This window comes from Molossus molossus, unplaced genomic scaffold (genome assembly GCF_014108415.1).
Source record: "Molossus molossus isolate mMolMol1 unplaced genomic scaffold, mMolMol1.p scaffold_m16_p_2, whole genome shotgun sequence".
In the NCBI taxonomy this organism is placed as follows: Eukaryota; Metazoa; Chordata; class Mammalia; order Chiroptera; family Molossidae; genus Molossus; species Molossus molossus.
This window is the reverse complement of record NW_023425355.1, coordinates 24100378-24114642: the sequence shown is the minus strand read 5'-3', so window position 1 is coordinate 24114642 and position 14265 is coordinate 24100378. Positions and strand designations below refer to the sequence as shown.

The 14265-nt window shown below is 38.2% G+C and overlaps 1 pseudogene; it reads left to right on the top strand.

Moving 5' to 3' along the window:
* Positions 1–13833, top strand: part of LOC118636134 — a 62890-nt pseudogene extending 49057 nt beyond the window's left edge.
* Positions 13834–14265: the final 432 nt, after the last annotated feature.

Below are 14265 nucleotides of genomic sequence, written 5' to 3'. Positions count from 1 at the left end.
GTATAAGTTTTGTGTGTGTGTGTGTGTGTGTGTGTGTATGATATTAACCCCTTATTGAACGTGTCATTGGCAAATATTTTCTTCTAATCAGTAGGTTGTCTTTTTGATGGTTTCCTTTGCTGTGAAACCTTTTTTAGTTGATGTAGTCTCACATACTTATTTTTTCTTTTGTCTCTCTTGCCTGAGGAGTCATATCCAAAATAATATTACTAAGATCAATGTTTGATATTTTACTGCTTATATTTTCCTCAAGGGTTGTTATGGTTTCAGGTTTTACATTTAAATCTTTAATTCATTTTGAGTTTATTCTTGTATATGGTATAAGAAAGTGGTTGATTTATTGCATGTATCTGTCTAGTTTTCCCACACCATTTATTGACCAGACTGTTTTTACTCCATTGTATGTTCTTGCCTCCTTTGTCATAAATTGACCATATAGTCATGGGTTTATTTTTGAGCTCTCTATTCTGTTCCGTTGGTCTACGTATCTGTTTTTATGCCAGTACCATGCTGTTTTGATTACTACACTCTTATAATATAGTTTGATATCATATAACTTGATGCCTCCAACTTTGTTCTCTTCAAGGTTTCTGTGGTTATCCAGGGTCTTTGTGGTTCTATATAAATTTTAGGATTATTTTTTCTAGTTCTGCAAAAAATGTTTTGGTATTTTGTTGTTGTTGTTGTTGTTAATCCTCACCTGAGGATACTTTTTCCATGGATTTTCTTTTTAAATAGAATGAAGGGAGGGAGGAAGGGAGAGGAAGAGAGAAAGAGAGAGAGAGAGAGAGAGATCAATTGGTTGCCTCCTACACAGCCTCTACCGAGGCCAAGGATTGAACCTGCAACACAGGTAGATGCCTTTGACAGGGAATCAAACCCGTGACTTTTTTGTCTGTGGGCCAACACTCTAACCACTGAGCCAAAGTGGCCAGGGGGCCATTGGTATTTTGATAGGGTTGCATTGAATCTATAGATTGATTTGGGCTATATGAATATCTTAACGATGTTATTCTTCCATTTATTTTTATCTTCTTTAATTTTCTTCTTCAATGTTTTATAATTTTACAAGTACAGTTCTTCTACTTCCTTGAAGAAGTTTATGCCTAGGCATTTTATTGTTTTTGATACAATTGTAAGCGGAATTGTTTTCTTAATTTCTCTTTTCTTTTTTTGTTTTTGGTATGTGCCCCTAGCGGGAATCAAACCCGGGACTCTCTGGTCTGCAGGCCAACGCTCCAACTGCTGAGCCAAACTGGCCAGGGCTTAATTTCTCTTTCTGATAGTCTGTTATTGGTGTATAAAAATGCAACTACATTTTTAAAAATAATTTTGTACATAAATAATAATTTGGGGAAAAGGTTTGGCTCAGCGGTTAGAGCATCGGCCTGCGGTACAGAGAGACCCGGGTTCGGTTCCCGCTAAGGGCATGTACCTCGGTTGCAGTTTGTCCCCGGCCCTGGTTGGTCGTGCGGTGGCAGCCACTCGATGTGTCCCTTTCACATCGATGTTTCTCTCTCTCTATCTCTTCCTCTCTCTCCCTCCCACTCTATCTGTACAAAAAATGGAAAAATGTCCTCGGGTTAGGATAAAAAATAAATAAATTAAAGAAGTAAATGTACAATTAGAACAATAATACCAAGCTATCACTCTTCAATTTCTGCTAATCCAAAATAAGATTTTCTTATCAAAGCAAAATGGTACATAGATAAGGACAAGGTAGCAAGTTTTCTATAAAGCTAGATTTATTCTATATAAAGATTTTCTATTCTGATATTATATTATCCTTAGTTTTTGTGTTAAGATGTTTATTTTTTGAAATAATGGTAAATATAAATGTTGTTTAAAAAAAATTTTTTTTATTGATTTTAGAGAGAGGAAGGGAGAGTGAGATAGAAACATCGATGAGAGAGAACACAGATTGGCCGCCTTCTGCATGCCCCCTACTGGGGATCGGGCCCACAATCTGGGCATGTGCCTGACCAAGAATCGAACCTGCAACCTCTTGGTGCATGGGTCAACATTCAACCACTGAGCCACACCGGCCCGGCTAAATGTTGCTTTTTGATATCAATCTTTGAAGTCTTTACTTGGCAAAATAATCAGCTTTGTTTTTCACCATTAGAAGCGTTTACAATTTCCAGAGTCTTTCTTTTGTTTTTATCATCACAACTAAGATATTAACTCTATACTACGAGGTGTGTAACATGTAGAAATATTAAATGTACAACTTAATGAATTTGTACATTTGCATATACTGTTAAAAACAAGACAAGAGGCCCGAAATGGAATCACTTATGCTAAGCCCCACATCACCAAACCAAGACTTACTTATAATTTGACTCTCCCAGAAATAAAATTTTAAAGCAGTCAATCGGGAATCTCCTGATTAGCACTAGTTAGGTAATGTGCCTGATAGACCTTGTCATCCCCTAAAGGAAAGTGACCTTGCAGTAACCAACCAGCTTTTTTTCTAGTATAACTTCTTTGTCCCTGCTCCCTTCTGCCTATAAAAGTCTTTTATTTTATACAGCTTCTCAAAGCACTTTTCTACCTGCTAGATTGGATGGTGCCCAATTTATGAAACATTGAGGAAAGCTAGTAAGATCTTTAAAATTTACTCAGTTGACCATTTTTTTAAAAAACAATACCTCTGTATCCAACACCTACATTATGATACAGAAAGTTTCTCATCCAATCCTATTGAATTTCCATCCCTCCACCACTGGCAACCACAGTTGATTTATAACATCATATATTAGTTTTTTCTATTTTTGTACTTAACATAAATGGAATCGTATAATATATACTTTCATGTGCCTGGCTCCTTATAGCCAACATAATGCTTCTCTGATTCATCCAGGTTATTGTGTAAGTTTTAGTAGTTTTTTGTTTTGTTTTGTTTTATCTTTTTGATATCTCTGCTATTTCAGTATATGATAGCACAACTTGTTTACTCATTCTCCTGTTGAATGACATTTGGGCCATTTCTGTTTTTACTTATTATGGGTAAAGCTAGCATGACTCCCCCTTTTTTTATTCTTTGGTACTTTTTTGTGAGCCTATTTACTCATTTCTCTTGGTTATATACATAGGAGTAGAATTTTTTGGTCATAGGATAAGCATCTGTTTTGTTTATCCTTAATACAAGCCTAGTGTAATATATTTAGCATATATTAAAATGCAAAACAATACCAATTACATTTATTCAGAGTGGCTGCATAAAATTATACTTCCACCACCAATATATGAAAGCTCCACTTGTTCTTCATACCTGTTAACTCTTCGTATTATGTCATTATAATTTTAGTCATTGTGGTTTATTTTGGGGTATGTTGGGTCATCTAAAGAAAATTACTATTTTTCAATGTCTGTTTCATTTGTTTTAGTTGATAGACTAATATAACTTTGATGTCTTACAAGTAACCTTGATTACATATTTTTGCTTACTTTTAAGATATTGGACTATAATTTACATGCCATAATATTCACCATTTTAAAGTGTACAAGTCAGTGATTTTTATAATATTCACAAAGTTGTGCAGTCATAAACAGTATCTAGTTCCAGAACATTCTTATCACAGAAGAAAGAATCTCCACAGTTATTACCAGTCACTTCCTATACCCTACCACCACTGCCCTCAAATCCCTCAACCCTTGGCAATCATTGGTCTACTACTTTCTATTTTTGCCTATCCTGGATATTTTATATAAATGGACCATTGTAACATGTTGCCTTTTGTGTCTGACTTCCTTAAATTGACTTTTTTTTCAGAGTTCATCCATGTTGATCATCAGTACTTCTTTCTTTTTATGGCTGAATAGTATTTCATTGTGTGAATATATACCACATTTTGTTTATCCAACTGATAAACATGTGGGGGCTTATAATTTTTTAATATCATAAATAATGACGTCATTAAAATTTGTGTATGAGTTTTTATGTAAAGATGTTCTTTAATACTCTTGAGTATATACCTAAAAGTAAAATTGCTGGATCATATGGTATCCCTCTGTATAATTTTTTGAGGAAATGTCAAATTGTTTTTCAAAGAAACTGCATGAATCAGTTTATATTTCCACAGGCAGTGCATGAGCATTTCAATTTCTGTACATATCTGCAAAACTTGTTATTGTCTGTGTTTTTATTATACTCATCCTAGTGGATGCACAGTAGGTATCTCATTTTAGCTTTGATTTATATTGCCTTAATGACTAATGATGTTGAACATCTTAAGGTGATTATTAACCATTTGTATATCTTCCTTGAATAAATTTATATTTAAATCCTTTACTCATCTTGTCCTGGCAGGTGTAGCTCAGAGGTTGGAGCATGGGCTCAGGCATGGAAAGGTAGATGGCTCAATTACCAGTCAAGAGCACCTACCTGGGCTGCTCATACCTGGGTTGTAGGTTCAATCCCTGGCCCCATTTGGGGCATGTAGGGGAGGCAACCAATCAATGTATCACTATCACATCGATGTTTCTTTCTCTCTCTCTCCCACTCTCCTCCTCTCTTCTTTCTACTCTCTCTAAAAGTCAATGGAAAAAATATCCTAAAAATAAATAAATAAAAGTAAGTCCTTTATTCATCTTTAAATTAGGTTATTTGACTTTTTAAAAAATAATTTCTGAGTTTTTATTATGTTCGGGACATAAATCTTAATAAACAGATGTCCTTAATTTCATGAAAATAAATGTATTGCTTTATTTAATGGTTATTTTTTCCTTCATAAAGAAAAAAAACTATCTTTTCATAATCATGAAGATACTCCCTAATGTTTTCTTTTAGAACAGAGTTTCACAAACTTTTTTCTATAAAGGGTCAGATAGTAAATACATATGGTTTTATGGGCCATACACTCTCTGTCATAACTACTCAACTTTGCCATTATAACATTAAAGCATTCATAAAAATAAATTTTAAAATGTGCTAGCTCTGTTCCAATAAAATTTTATTTATAAACAGAGGTAGTAGATCAGATTTGGTCCATGAGGCAGAATTCTAAAAGTTTTATGTTTTCTTTCACATATAAGTCTATGATCCATCTCAGTTTTATTTTTGTATATGGTGTGACATAGGGATCAAGGTCCATTTTCTTCCAAATGGATATGCAATTATTCTAATATCATATATAATAAACAAAATAAGCTAATGAACAAAACAGATCCAGAGACATGGAAGTAGGGAACAGACTGACAAACCTCAAGGGTGGGAGGGCCAGAGGAGATTAACCAAAGAACTTACATGCATATATCCATAACCAATGGTCACAGACAATAGTGCCTTGAAGCCAGGAGGGGAAGGGTGGGGACACCGGAGCAGGGAGGAGGGTGTCAATGGAGAAACAAGGAGAGACATCTGTAGTACTTTCAACAATAAAGATACATTAAAAAATAATAAATAGCTTGGCCAGTGTGGCTCACTGGTTGAGTGTCGACCCATGCATCAAGAGGTTGCTGGTTCAATTCCCAGTCAGGGCACATGCCCAGGTTGTGGGCCTGATCCCCAGTTGGGGGCATGTAAGAGGCGGCCAATTAATGTTCTCTGTCATGGATGTTTCTATCTCTCTCTCCCTCTCCATTCCTCTCTTTCTAAAAATCAATAAAATTTTTTTTAATTTATTTTTTAAAAATTAAATAAATAAAATACTATTCTTCCCCCCACTTAATTACAGTGTGAGATCTTGGATGTAAATCAAGTGATTCTGTATGTGTGGGCCTAATTTTGGACTTCTTATTCTGTTCCATTGGTCTATTGTCAAACCTTTCATCAAAAACACATGGGTTTAATCATTATAGGTTTATAGTTAGTCTTGAAATCTAGTATTATAAGGGCTGCTCCAAGTTTGTTTTTCTCCTTCAAAATTATATTGACTATTCACAGACCTTTATATTTTGATACAAATTTTATAATCAGCTTGTCAATTTACACATACAACACACATAATTTGATTGAGAGTTCATGTACTTTACAGACCAATTTTGGAAGAATTAACATTATAATGCTACCAAGGCTTCCATTCAATCCATAATCATAGTATATTTTTTCATTTATTTAGCTCTTTTTTATTGTCTCTCAGATTGTTTTGTTGTTTCAGGTATAATGTTTTTACATCTTTCATTAGATTTATTTCTAAGTATTTCACGCTGTTCATTGCTATTTCAACTGGCATTTTTATTGTATTTGACAGAAATGTTTTGTTTGTTCACAGAAGCACAAATAATTTTTCTATATTGACTTTTTTCCAAGTAACTATGATAAATTCACTAATTAAATCAAATTGTACTTGAAATTTCTCTTGTCCCTGAAATCCAAAAGTCTTAAAACAACTGAAAATACAACTGAACTAGTATAGAGGTAATAAAATGCATAAACTAAAATAATGAGAATGAGAAGAGATTTAAGAATATATAAAAATAGAGTCCATGAAAATTGAAATTTTTATGATAATGCAAACTGAAAAGGAAATATCAGGCTTCTGTCTTAGGTAGATGACTAGTTAATGTTGCCATTTACCAAGGTAGGAAATGCAGGCAGAAGAAAATGTTTTGAAAAAAATAATAAGATTAGTTTTTAATAAATTCCTTTTAGTTTTCTATAAGATCTAAGGGAAATTTTCCATTAATGAACTAAAAATTAGAAATATGGATTTCAGCTATTAAAAGTTTGCAGAAATTTTGGTAATAGTTGAAACAATAGAAATATAGATGAAAACATAAGAATAGTATGTACAGTGAAAAGAGAGCTAAAGAGTTTAGTACTGGAAAATGCCATTTTTTTTTATTAATTTATTTTTGTTACAGATGTTTATCATTTTCCCCCCATTGACACCCTCCTCCCCTCATCCCCCACCCCATCCCCAGCTTTGCTGTCTATGTTCATTGGTAATGCATACATGCATGTAAGTCCTGTGGTTTACTTCTTCCCCCCCCAACCCTCCTCCTCTGAGGCTTGTGAGTCTCTATCCCACCTCTATGTCTCTGGGTTAATTTTGTTCAGCAGTTTGTTTAGTTCTTTATATTCCACAAATAAGTGAGGTCATGTGATATTTCTCTTTCTCTACTTGGCTTGTTTCACATAACATAATACTCTACAGGTCCTTCCATGCCATCTCAAAGGATAAGAGATATTTCTTTCTTACAGCTGCATAGTATTCCATTGTGTACATGTACAACAGCTTTTTTATCCACTCATCTACTGACTGACACTTGGGTTGTTTCCAGATCTTAGCTATTGTACATAGTGGTGCTATGAACATAAGGGTACATATATTCTTACTGATGGGTGTTTCAGGTTTCTTAGGGTATATTCCTAAAAGTGGAATCACTGGGTCAAATGGCAGTTCAATTTTTAAATTTTTGAGGTAACACCATAGTGTTTTCTACAGTGGCTGCACCAGTCTGCATTCCCACCAGCAGTGTACTAGAGTCCCCTTTTTTCCACACCCTCACCAACACTTGTTGTTTGATGATTTGTTCATGGCGACCATTCTGACAGGTGTGAGGTGATTCCTCATAGTTGTTTTAATTTGCATCTCTCTGATGATTAGTGATGTTGAGCATTTCTTCATATGTCTCTGGGTCATTTGTATGTCCTTTTTGGAGACGTATCTATTTAGGTCTTCTGCCCATTTTTTAATAGGGTTCTTTATCTTCCTTTTGTTGAGCTGTATGAGCACTCTATATATATTGGAAATTAACACCTTATCTAATGCATCATTGACAATTATGGTCTCCCATATAGTGGGATTCATTTTCGTTTTGATGGTTGCTTCTTTTGCTGTGCAGAAGCTGTTTAGTTTGATGTAGTCCCATGTGTTCATTTTTTCCTTTGTTTTTGTTGCCTTAGGTGATGTGTCAGTGAAAATTCTGCTGCATATGATGTTTGAAATTTTTTTGCCTACGTTTTCTTCTAGAATTTTTATGGATTCACTAGTTACATTTATGTCTTTTATCCATTTTGAGTTCATTCTCCTGTATGGTGTAAGTTGGTACTCTAGCATCATTTCTTTGCAAGTAGCTGTCCAATTTTCCCAATAGCATTTATTGAAGAGACTGTCTTGACTCCACTGTATGCTCTTTCCACCTTTGTCAAATATTAATTGAGCATATTGTCTTGGGTCCATTTCTGGGTTCTCAATTCTTTTCCATTGATCCATCTGCCTGTTCTTGTGCCAGTACCAGGCTGTTTTGATTACAGTGGCTTTGTAGTATAACCTGAAATCTGGTAATGTGATCCCTCCTACTTTCTTCTTCTTTTTTAGATCTGTAGCTATTTGGGATATTTTTGGTTCCATATAAACTTTTGTAGTGTTTGTTCTAGTTCTATGAAGTATGTCGGAGCGAGCGAGAAATATCGACATGAAAGGGACACATCGAGTGGCTGCCAACCGCACGACTAACCAGGGCCAGGGACAAACTGCAACCGAGGTACGTGCCCTTAGCGGAAACCGAACCCGGGTCTCTCAGGACCGCAGGCCGACACTCTAACCGCTGAGCCAAACCGGCCAGGGCCTCTGTTTCTTATTATGGCCCTTGTTTGAAGTCTATCTTGTCAGATATGAGTATTGCTATGCCAGCTTTTTTTTTCATTTCCATTTGCTTGAAAAAAATTTTTTCCATCCCTTCACTTTTATTCTGCGTGAATCTTTTGTTGCGAGGGGGGTCTCTTGTAGACAGCATATATATGTGTCGGGTTTTCTTATCCAATCAGCTACCCTATGTCTTTTGGTTGGGGCATTTAAGCCATTTACATTTAAGGTAATTATTGATAGATAGTTATTATTTGCCATTTTAATTGTATGCCTGTGTTTCTCTCTCTCTCTCTCTCTCTCTCTCTCTCTCTCTCTCTCTCTCTCTCCCTTCTTCTTCTTCTTACAATAGTCCCTTCAGCATTTCTTGCAGTGCTGGTTTGGTGGTGGTAAATTCCTTTAGCTTTTTTTTAAATCCGGGTAGCTCGTTATTTCTCCCCTTCAATTTTGAATGGTAGCCTTGCTGGATAGAGTAGTCTTGGATTCAGACCCTTGCCTTGCTTTACTTTGTACACTTCATGCCACTCCCTTCTGGCCTGCATCATTTCTATTGAGAAAGCAACTGACAGTCTAATGGGAACTCCCTTGTAGGTAACTTTCAGTCTCTCTCTTGCTTCCTTTAAGATTCTTTCTTTGTCTTTAATGTTTGCCATTTTTATTATGATGTGTCTAGCTGTGGGTCTTCTGGGGTTCATCTTGCTTGAGACTCACTGTGTTTCCTGGACTTGTGTGACTTTTTCCTTCCCCAGTTTAGGGAAGTTTTCTGTCATTAATTCTTCAAACAGGTTCTCTATTCCTTTCTCTGATTCTTCTCCTTCCTGTATCCCTATAATGTGAATGTTGTTACGTTTTGTATTGTCCCACAGCTCCTTTAAACTCTCCTCCTAGTTTTTAATTTTTTTTCCATTTCCTGCACTATTTAAGTGTTTTTCTCTACCTTGTCTTCTAAGTTGCTGATTCAGTCTTCAGCTTCTTCTAATATACTATTAAACCCTTCTAAGGTATTTTTCATAACAGCTGTGTAATTCTTTATTTCCTCTTGATTTTTATGCATAGCTTCTACCTCTTTTTTAAGCTAAAGTAGTTCCCAGTGAGCTCTTCATAATTCTTATTAAATTGCTTGTAGTTCTCACCAAATTGTTTGAGCACCCTCAAAATCATTGCTTTGAATTCTTTATCTGACAAGTTGCTGTCTTCAATTTTCTGTAGTTCCTTTTCTGATGATTCCTCTTTTCCTTTCCTTTGGGTGTTGTTTCTTTGTCTCCCCATTTTAGTCATCTGGTAGCTCTAGACCCGCTGAGGGATGTTTGGGTGTGTATGCAGCTCACTGTATATCAAATAAGGCTACTGTGCCTCCCAGACTGTTTTGTTGTGTGTTGCCTCTTGCCTGCTGCGGATCCTGGAGGATTGACTACTAGGGGCTGGTATTGGTGTGCCCTGATAGGTGCTGCTACTGGATCACATGGGCCCCTCTGGAGCTGAGTTCCTAGCTGGTAGCTGGTGCCACCTGTAGCTGTATAACTCAGGCCCTGTTGGAGCAACGCTCCCTGCCTGTACTGTGGGCAGCTGGATTTCATAGTCCCTTTGGGGACCCGACTCCACACTTGTGGGTAGCAGAGTCGCACAGGCCTCTCTGATGCCCCAGCATCCCGCAGGTCCCATGGGCAGCTGAATCGCACAGTCCCTTTGGAGACTCAGCTCTACACCTACCTTGTGGGCTGCTGGGTTGCACAAGCCTCTCTGGTGTCTCAGCACCCCATAGGTCCTGCAGGTAACTGGAGCGCACAGTCCCTTTGGAGACCTGGATCTATGCCTATCTTGTGGGCTGCTGGGTCTCACAGGCCTCTCTGGTGCCCCCACATCCTGCAGGTCCCACGGGCGGGTATCTGGATCTAACTAGTCCCTCTAGGGCTCAGGCTTCCCACCACTCTTATAAGCCACTGGATCACACAGGCCTCTGTGAAGCTCCAGGTCCTGCCGCTGGTGGCTGGGGAGTGCTGCTGCCCTGTGGGGCTCAACTCCTGCTCAGCCTTTGCTGTAGTTTTTGGGGATGGGTCTCAGCTGCTGGTCTGTGCTTCTGTTTCCTGGGGATGGATGTCTGCTCTCCAGCCTCTGTTGCTGGGGGTATATCTCGACTCTGATTGGGCTGCTACTGTGGGGGATGGTGCTGTGCTCCTGGCCACTTGTGGCTTCCACAACCTGGCACCTTGGAAGCTCCACTACTGTGCAATGTTCTGTGTTGACACAGGGTGTCCACTGGTCTAATGGTGCCAGGTGCACTGGTGGGCTCAGGTTGCTGGGCCCTAGGCGCTCCCACTGCCTCCTCCCAGGGAAGACCCGGGATCTTCCAAAATGGTGGGACCTTCCTGTGGTGCAGGGAGAAGCTCCCTGAAGAGCCAATTACCGTGGTAGCTGACTGCTCCCCATCCACAGCACAGAAACTTTTTGCTCCCCGTCTCTGCATCAAAGACAACTGAGCAAGATAGTGTTTGTAATGCCTTGCATGTGAAGGGAAGGGGAAACAGCTCTAGAAAATGGGTGATACAGGTTCAAAGGAAGGTTCTTTTGAAGGAGAATATTTTATAATATTTGTATCTCTAGTGGAAAGACCCAGAGATTGAGTTTATAGATGTAAGCAAAAATAATTAATGGAACAAGGTCTTGGAGTAGATGCAAGGGGAATGGATGTGAATAATAAATACCACCTAAATTAAACTAAGATGTCTTCTAATGGGATAAATAGAAACATAAATACTTAGGTTTCACAGATGTTAGGGCACAGAAGTTAGATATAAGTTAAAACCTGCTAGTTTTATCTTCTCCCCTAACTAGTCTCTCACATTTTATAATGACTTAACACCTTTACATGACTTCTAAGTTGTCCTCTAATGGATGAAAAAATTCTATTTTATTCAAACTCTACTTTCTTCACATATACATGGCCATATACACCTTGCAAGCTTTTCAAAAGGACTTATCCTATAGTGACATTCCTTCAATTATGCATGTAAAAACCAAGCTACAGATTTAAGTAATATGTGAAGGTAAGAACATAGAAAGAGCAAGCACTCATTTATTCTAAGCCGTGCTACATAACCTACCATCCACTTTCACCTCCTCCAAAACCAAAATTCCAAATAGAATCAAGTTCATAGGAAAGCAATGTACGTTCTGAAGATTTATATTATAAGCTATAAATTAAGAAGGTATGGAAACTTTTAAAAGAAAGCAGTGTCAATTACTTGCACTTAATACACTGAACATCAACAAAGAAGTAAATAGATCCTAGTAGAATATGACATGTAGTTTACTGTATCAATGAGGATGTTGAGACATCTGGTAAATGGAGGATTGTGATTACATCAATCAAAGATAACTTCAAAGGCAATAAATTAAAATTGACAGGTTTAAATAATTATAACAGAAAATGAGTGGTCAAGGTAATTTTTACGATACAGCCTTAGTACACATATAATATTAAGGTAGCATTATAAAATTCTGATTTGGTCTCTATAAACAAACAGGTGGATATTTTTTAATATTTTCCTTTGCATTTACCACAACATGAAAAATATGTAAGGTGATGAGTGGGAAGTTAATAAAAAGATGAGTTTGTGAGTTCCTAAATTAATTCATTAGTCTAATATGCATAGAATATATTTTCCTTTCAATGAACACACATAAATCATATTAACATTAGGAGGAGGAGGTATTTTGCATGGCGAAAATGCAGCAATCTACATGCAGAAGTCTAAGAGAACTCTTTGTGAAGGATTTGTTTCACTGTTTATTGCAAAAATGCTGTATGCATGACACCAAATGAAAACATTTAATCATCCAAATGTTTCATAATAGCTGCATGCTTTACATCGTAGATGAAATGTAGACAATATTTATTGTATTTTATCTGTAAAAAGTAAAGGTAATTAACATTTGCTAAACATTAATCATGTGCCAAGCACTGTGCTAAGTCCCTGACAAATGCAGTTATTGTCACAAAAATGATGTGAAATCATCCCCAAAGTTAGTGGCTTAAAACAATAATTTATTCTCATGAGTCTATGGGTCAATTAAGCATTAGTTGATAAAGACTGGGCTCAGAAGAGTGGGAGATATGACATGGGAAGCAAGAGGTTAGACTGATTCGAGGGAGGGAATGCAGATAGCCTCTAGACCCTAAAGAGATAAGGATTAAATTCTTCCCTGAAGTTCCGAGAAGGAACCTCCCCTTTTTTAAACCCCAATTTTCACCCCATAAGGTCATTTCTGATTTCTACCTCCAGAAATGTATTTGGCATTTAAAAAAATAATAAAATCCTGGCCCTACTAGTGTGGCTCAGTGGTTGAGCACTGACCCATGCACCAAGAGGTCACCAGTTGGATTCCTGATCAGGGCGCATGTGCAGGTTGTGGGCCCGATCCCCAGTGTGGGGCATGCAGAAGGCAGCCAATTGATGTTCTCTCTCATTGATGCTTCTATCTCTCTCTCCCTCTCCCTTCCTCTCTCTCTAAAATCAATAAAGAAAAAAAAAATTTTTTTTTAATCCTGGTAATCCAAGATAGTGGTGGAGTAGGTGGTAACTACACTCACCGCCTCCCAGGACCAAACTGGAATTAAAACTAAATTATAGAACAATCATCATACATAACCAACTGAAGCCTAGCTGAAGACGTCTTTTTAAAATATGTTTTTATAGAGTGGGAGTGAGAGGGAGAGGGAGAGAGAAACATCGATGTGAGAGAGATATATCGACTGGTTGCTTCCTGTACAACCCTGACCAGGGCCGGGAACTGAACTGCAACCAAGGTATGTGCCCTTGAATGGAATCAAACCTGCGACTCTCTGATCTGCAAGCTGATGCCCTAACCACTGAGTCAAACTGGCCATGACAGAGTAACAAAGGCCCAGGAGTGGCTAGTTAGCTTTCCCTACCTGTATCACCGCTCACTCATGTGAAAGCTAAGAACTGGCCATGAGCACAGCGCTGGTGAGCAGGAAGAGCACAGAGAGCTGGTCTACAGCAGTTCCATCTAACATGTGAGCCATCTGACCGGATCACTGGAATCCCTGCACACATCCTCAACAGCTCCCCCATCAGACCGGCAGATCAGCCAGCTGGCCCAGAGACTGCGCCCCGAGTGGGAGCCCATGGTGCTGTTCCTGGGACTGTCCCAGACGGACCTCTACCGCTGTAAGGCCAACCACCTGGACAACATGCAGTCGCAGATGGTGGAGACCTTCATCCGCTGCCTTAGCAGGCCACCTTCCAGAGCTTGCAAAGGGGCCTCCAGGCCATAGAGGGGGACCCCTCAGCCCTTCAGCACATGTTGGAATGATGGTCCCTCCGTCGACCCTCTGGAGAGTGCATCCCCAGTCACATGTGCCCGAGCAGGTAGTGTTTTGTTGGTGGTTTGTTTTTTTTGGGGGGGGGGGGGGTATGATTTCTTTTTGCTTGACTTTTTTTTTTTGGTACGTGCCCCTAGCGGGAACCGAACAGGGACTCTCTGGTCTACAAGCCAATGCTCCAACCGCTGAGCCAAACTGGCCAGGGCTATGATTTCTTTTTAGATGAAAGGAGAAAATAGGATTTCCACTTGACATTACCTGAAAAGCCGGATTACTCAGATCTCCCACATTGGCTTGACAGTTCATTGTGTTTATTGCTCGAAGATTGCATTGTTTTAATTTTTCGGGTTTTAATCACTTGATTACTTTTCACTAGACTGGTAA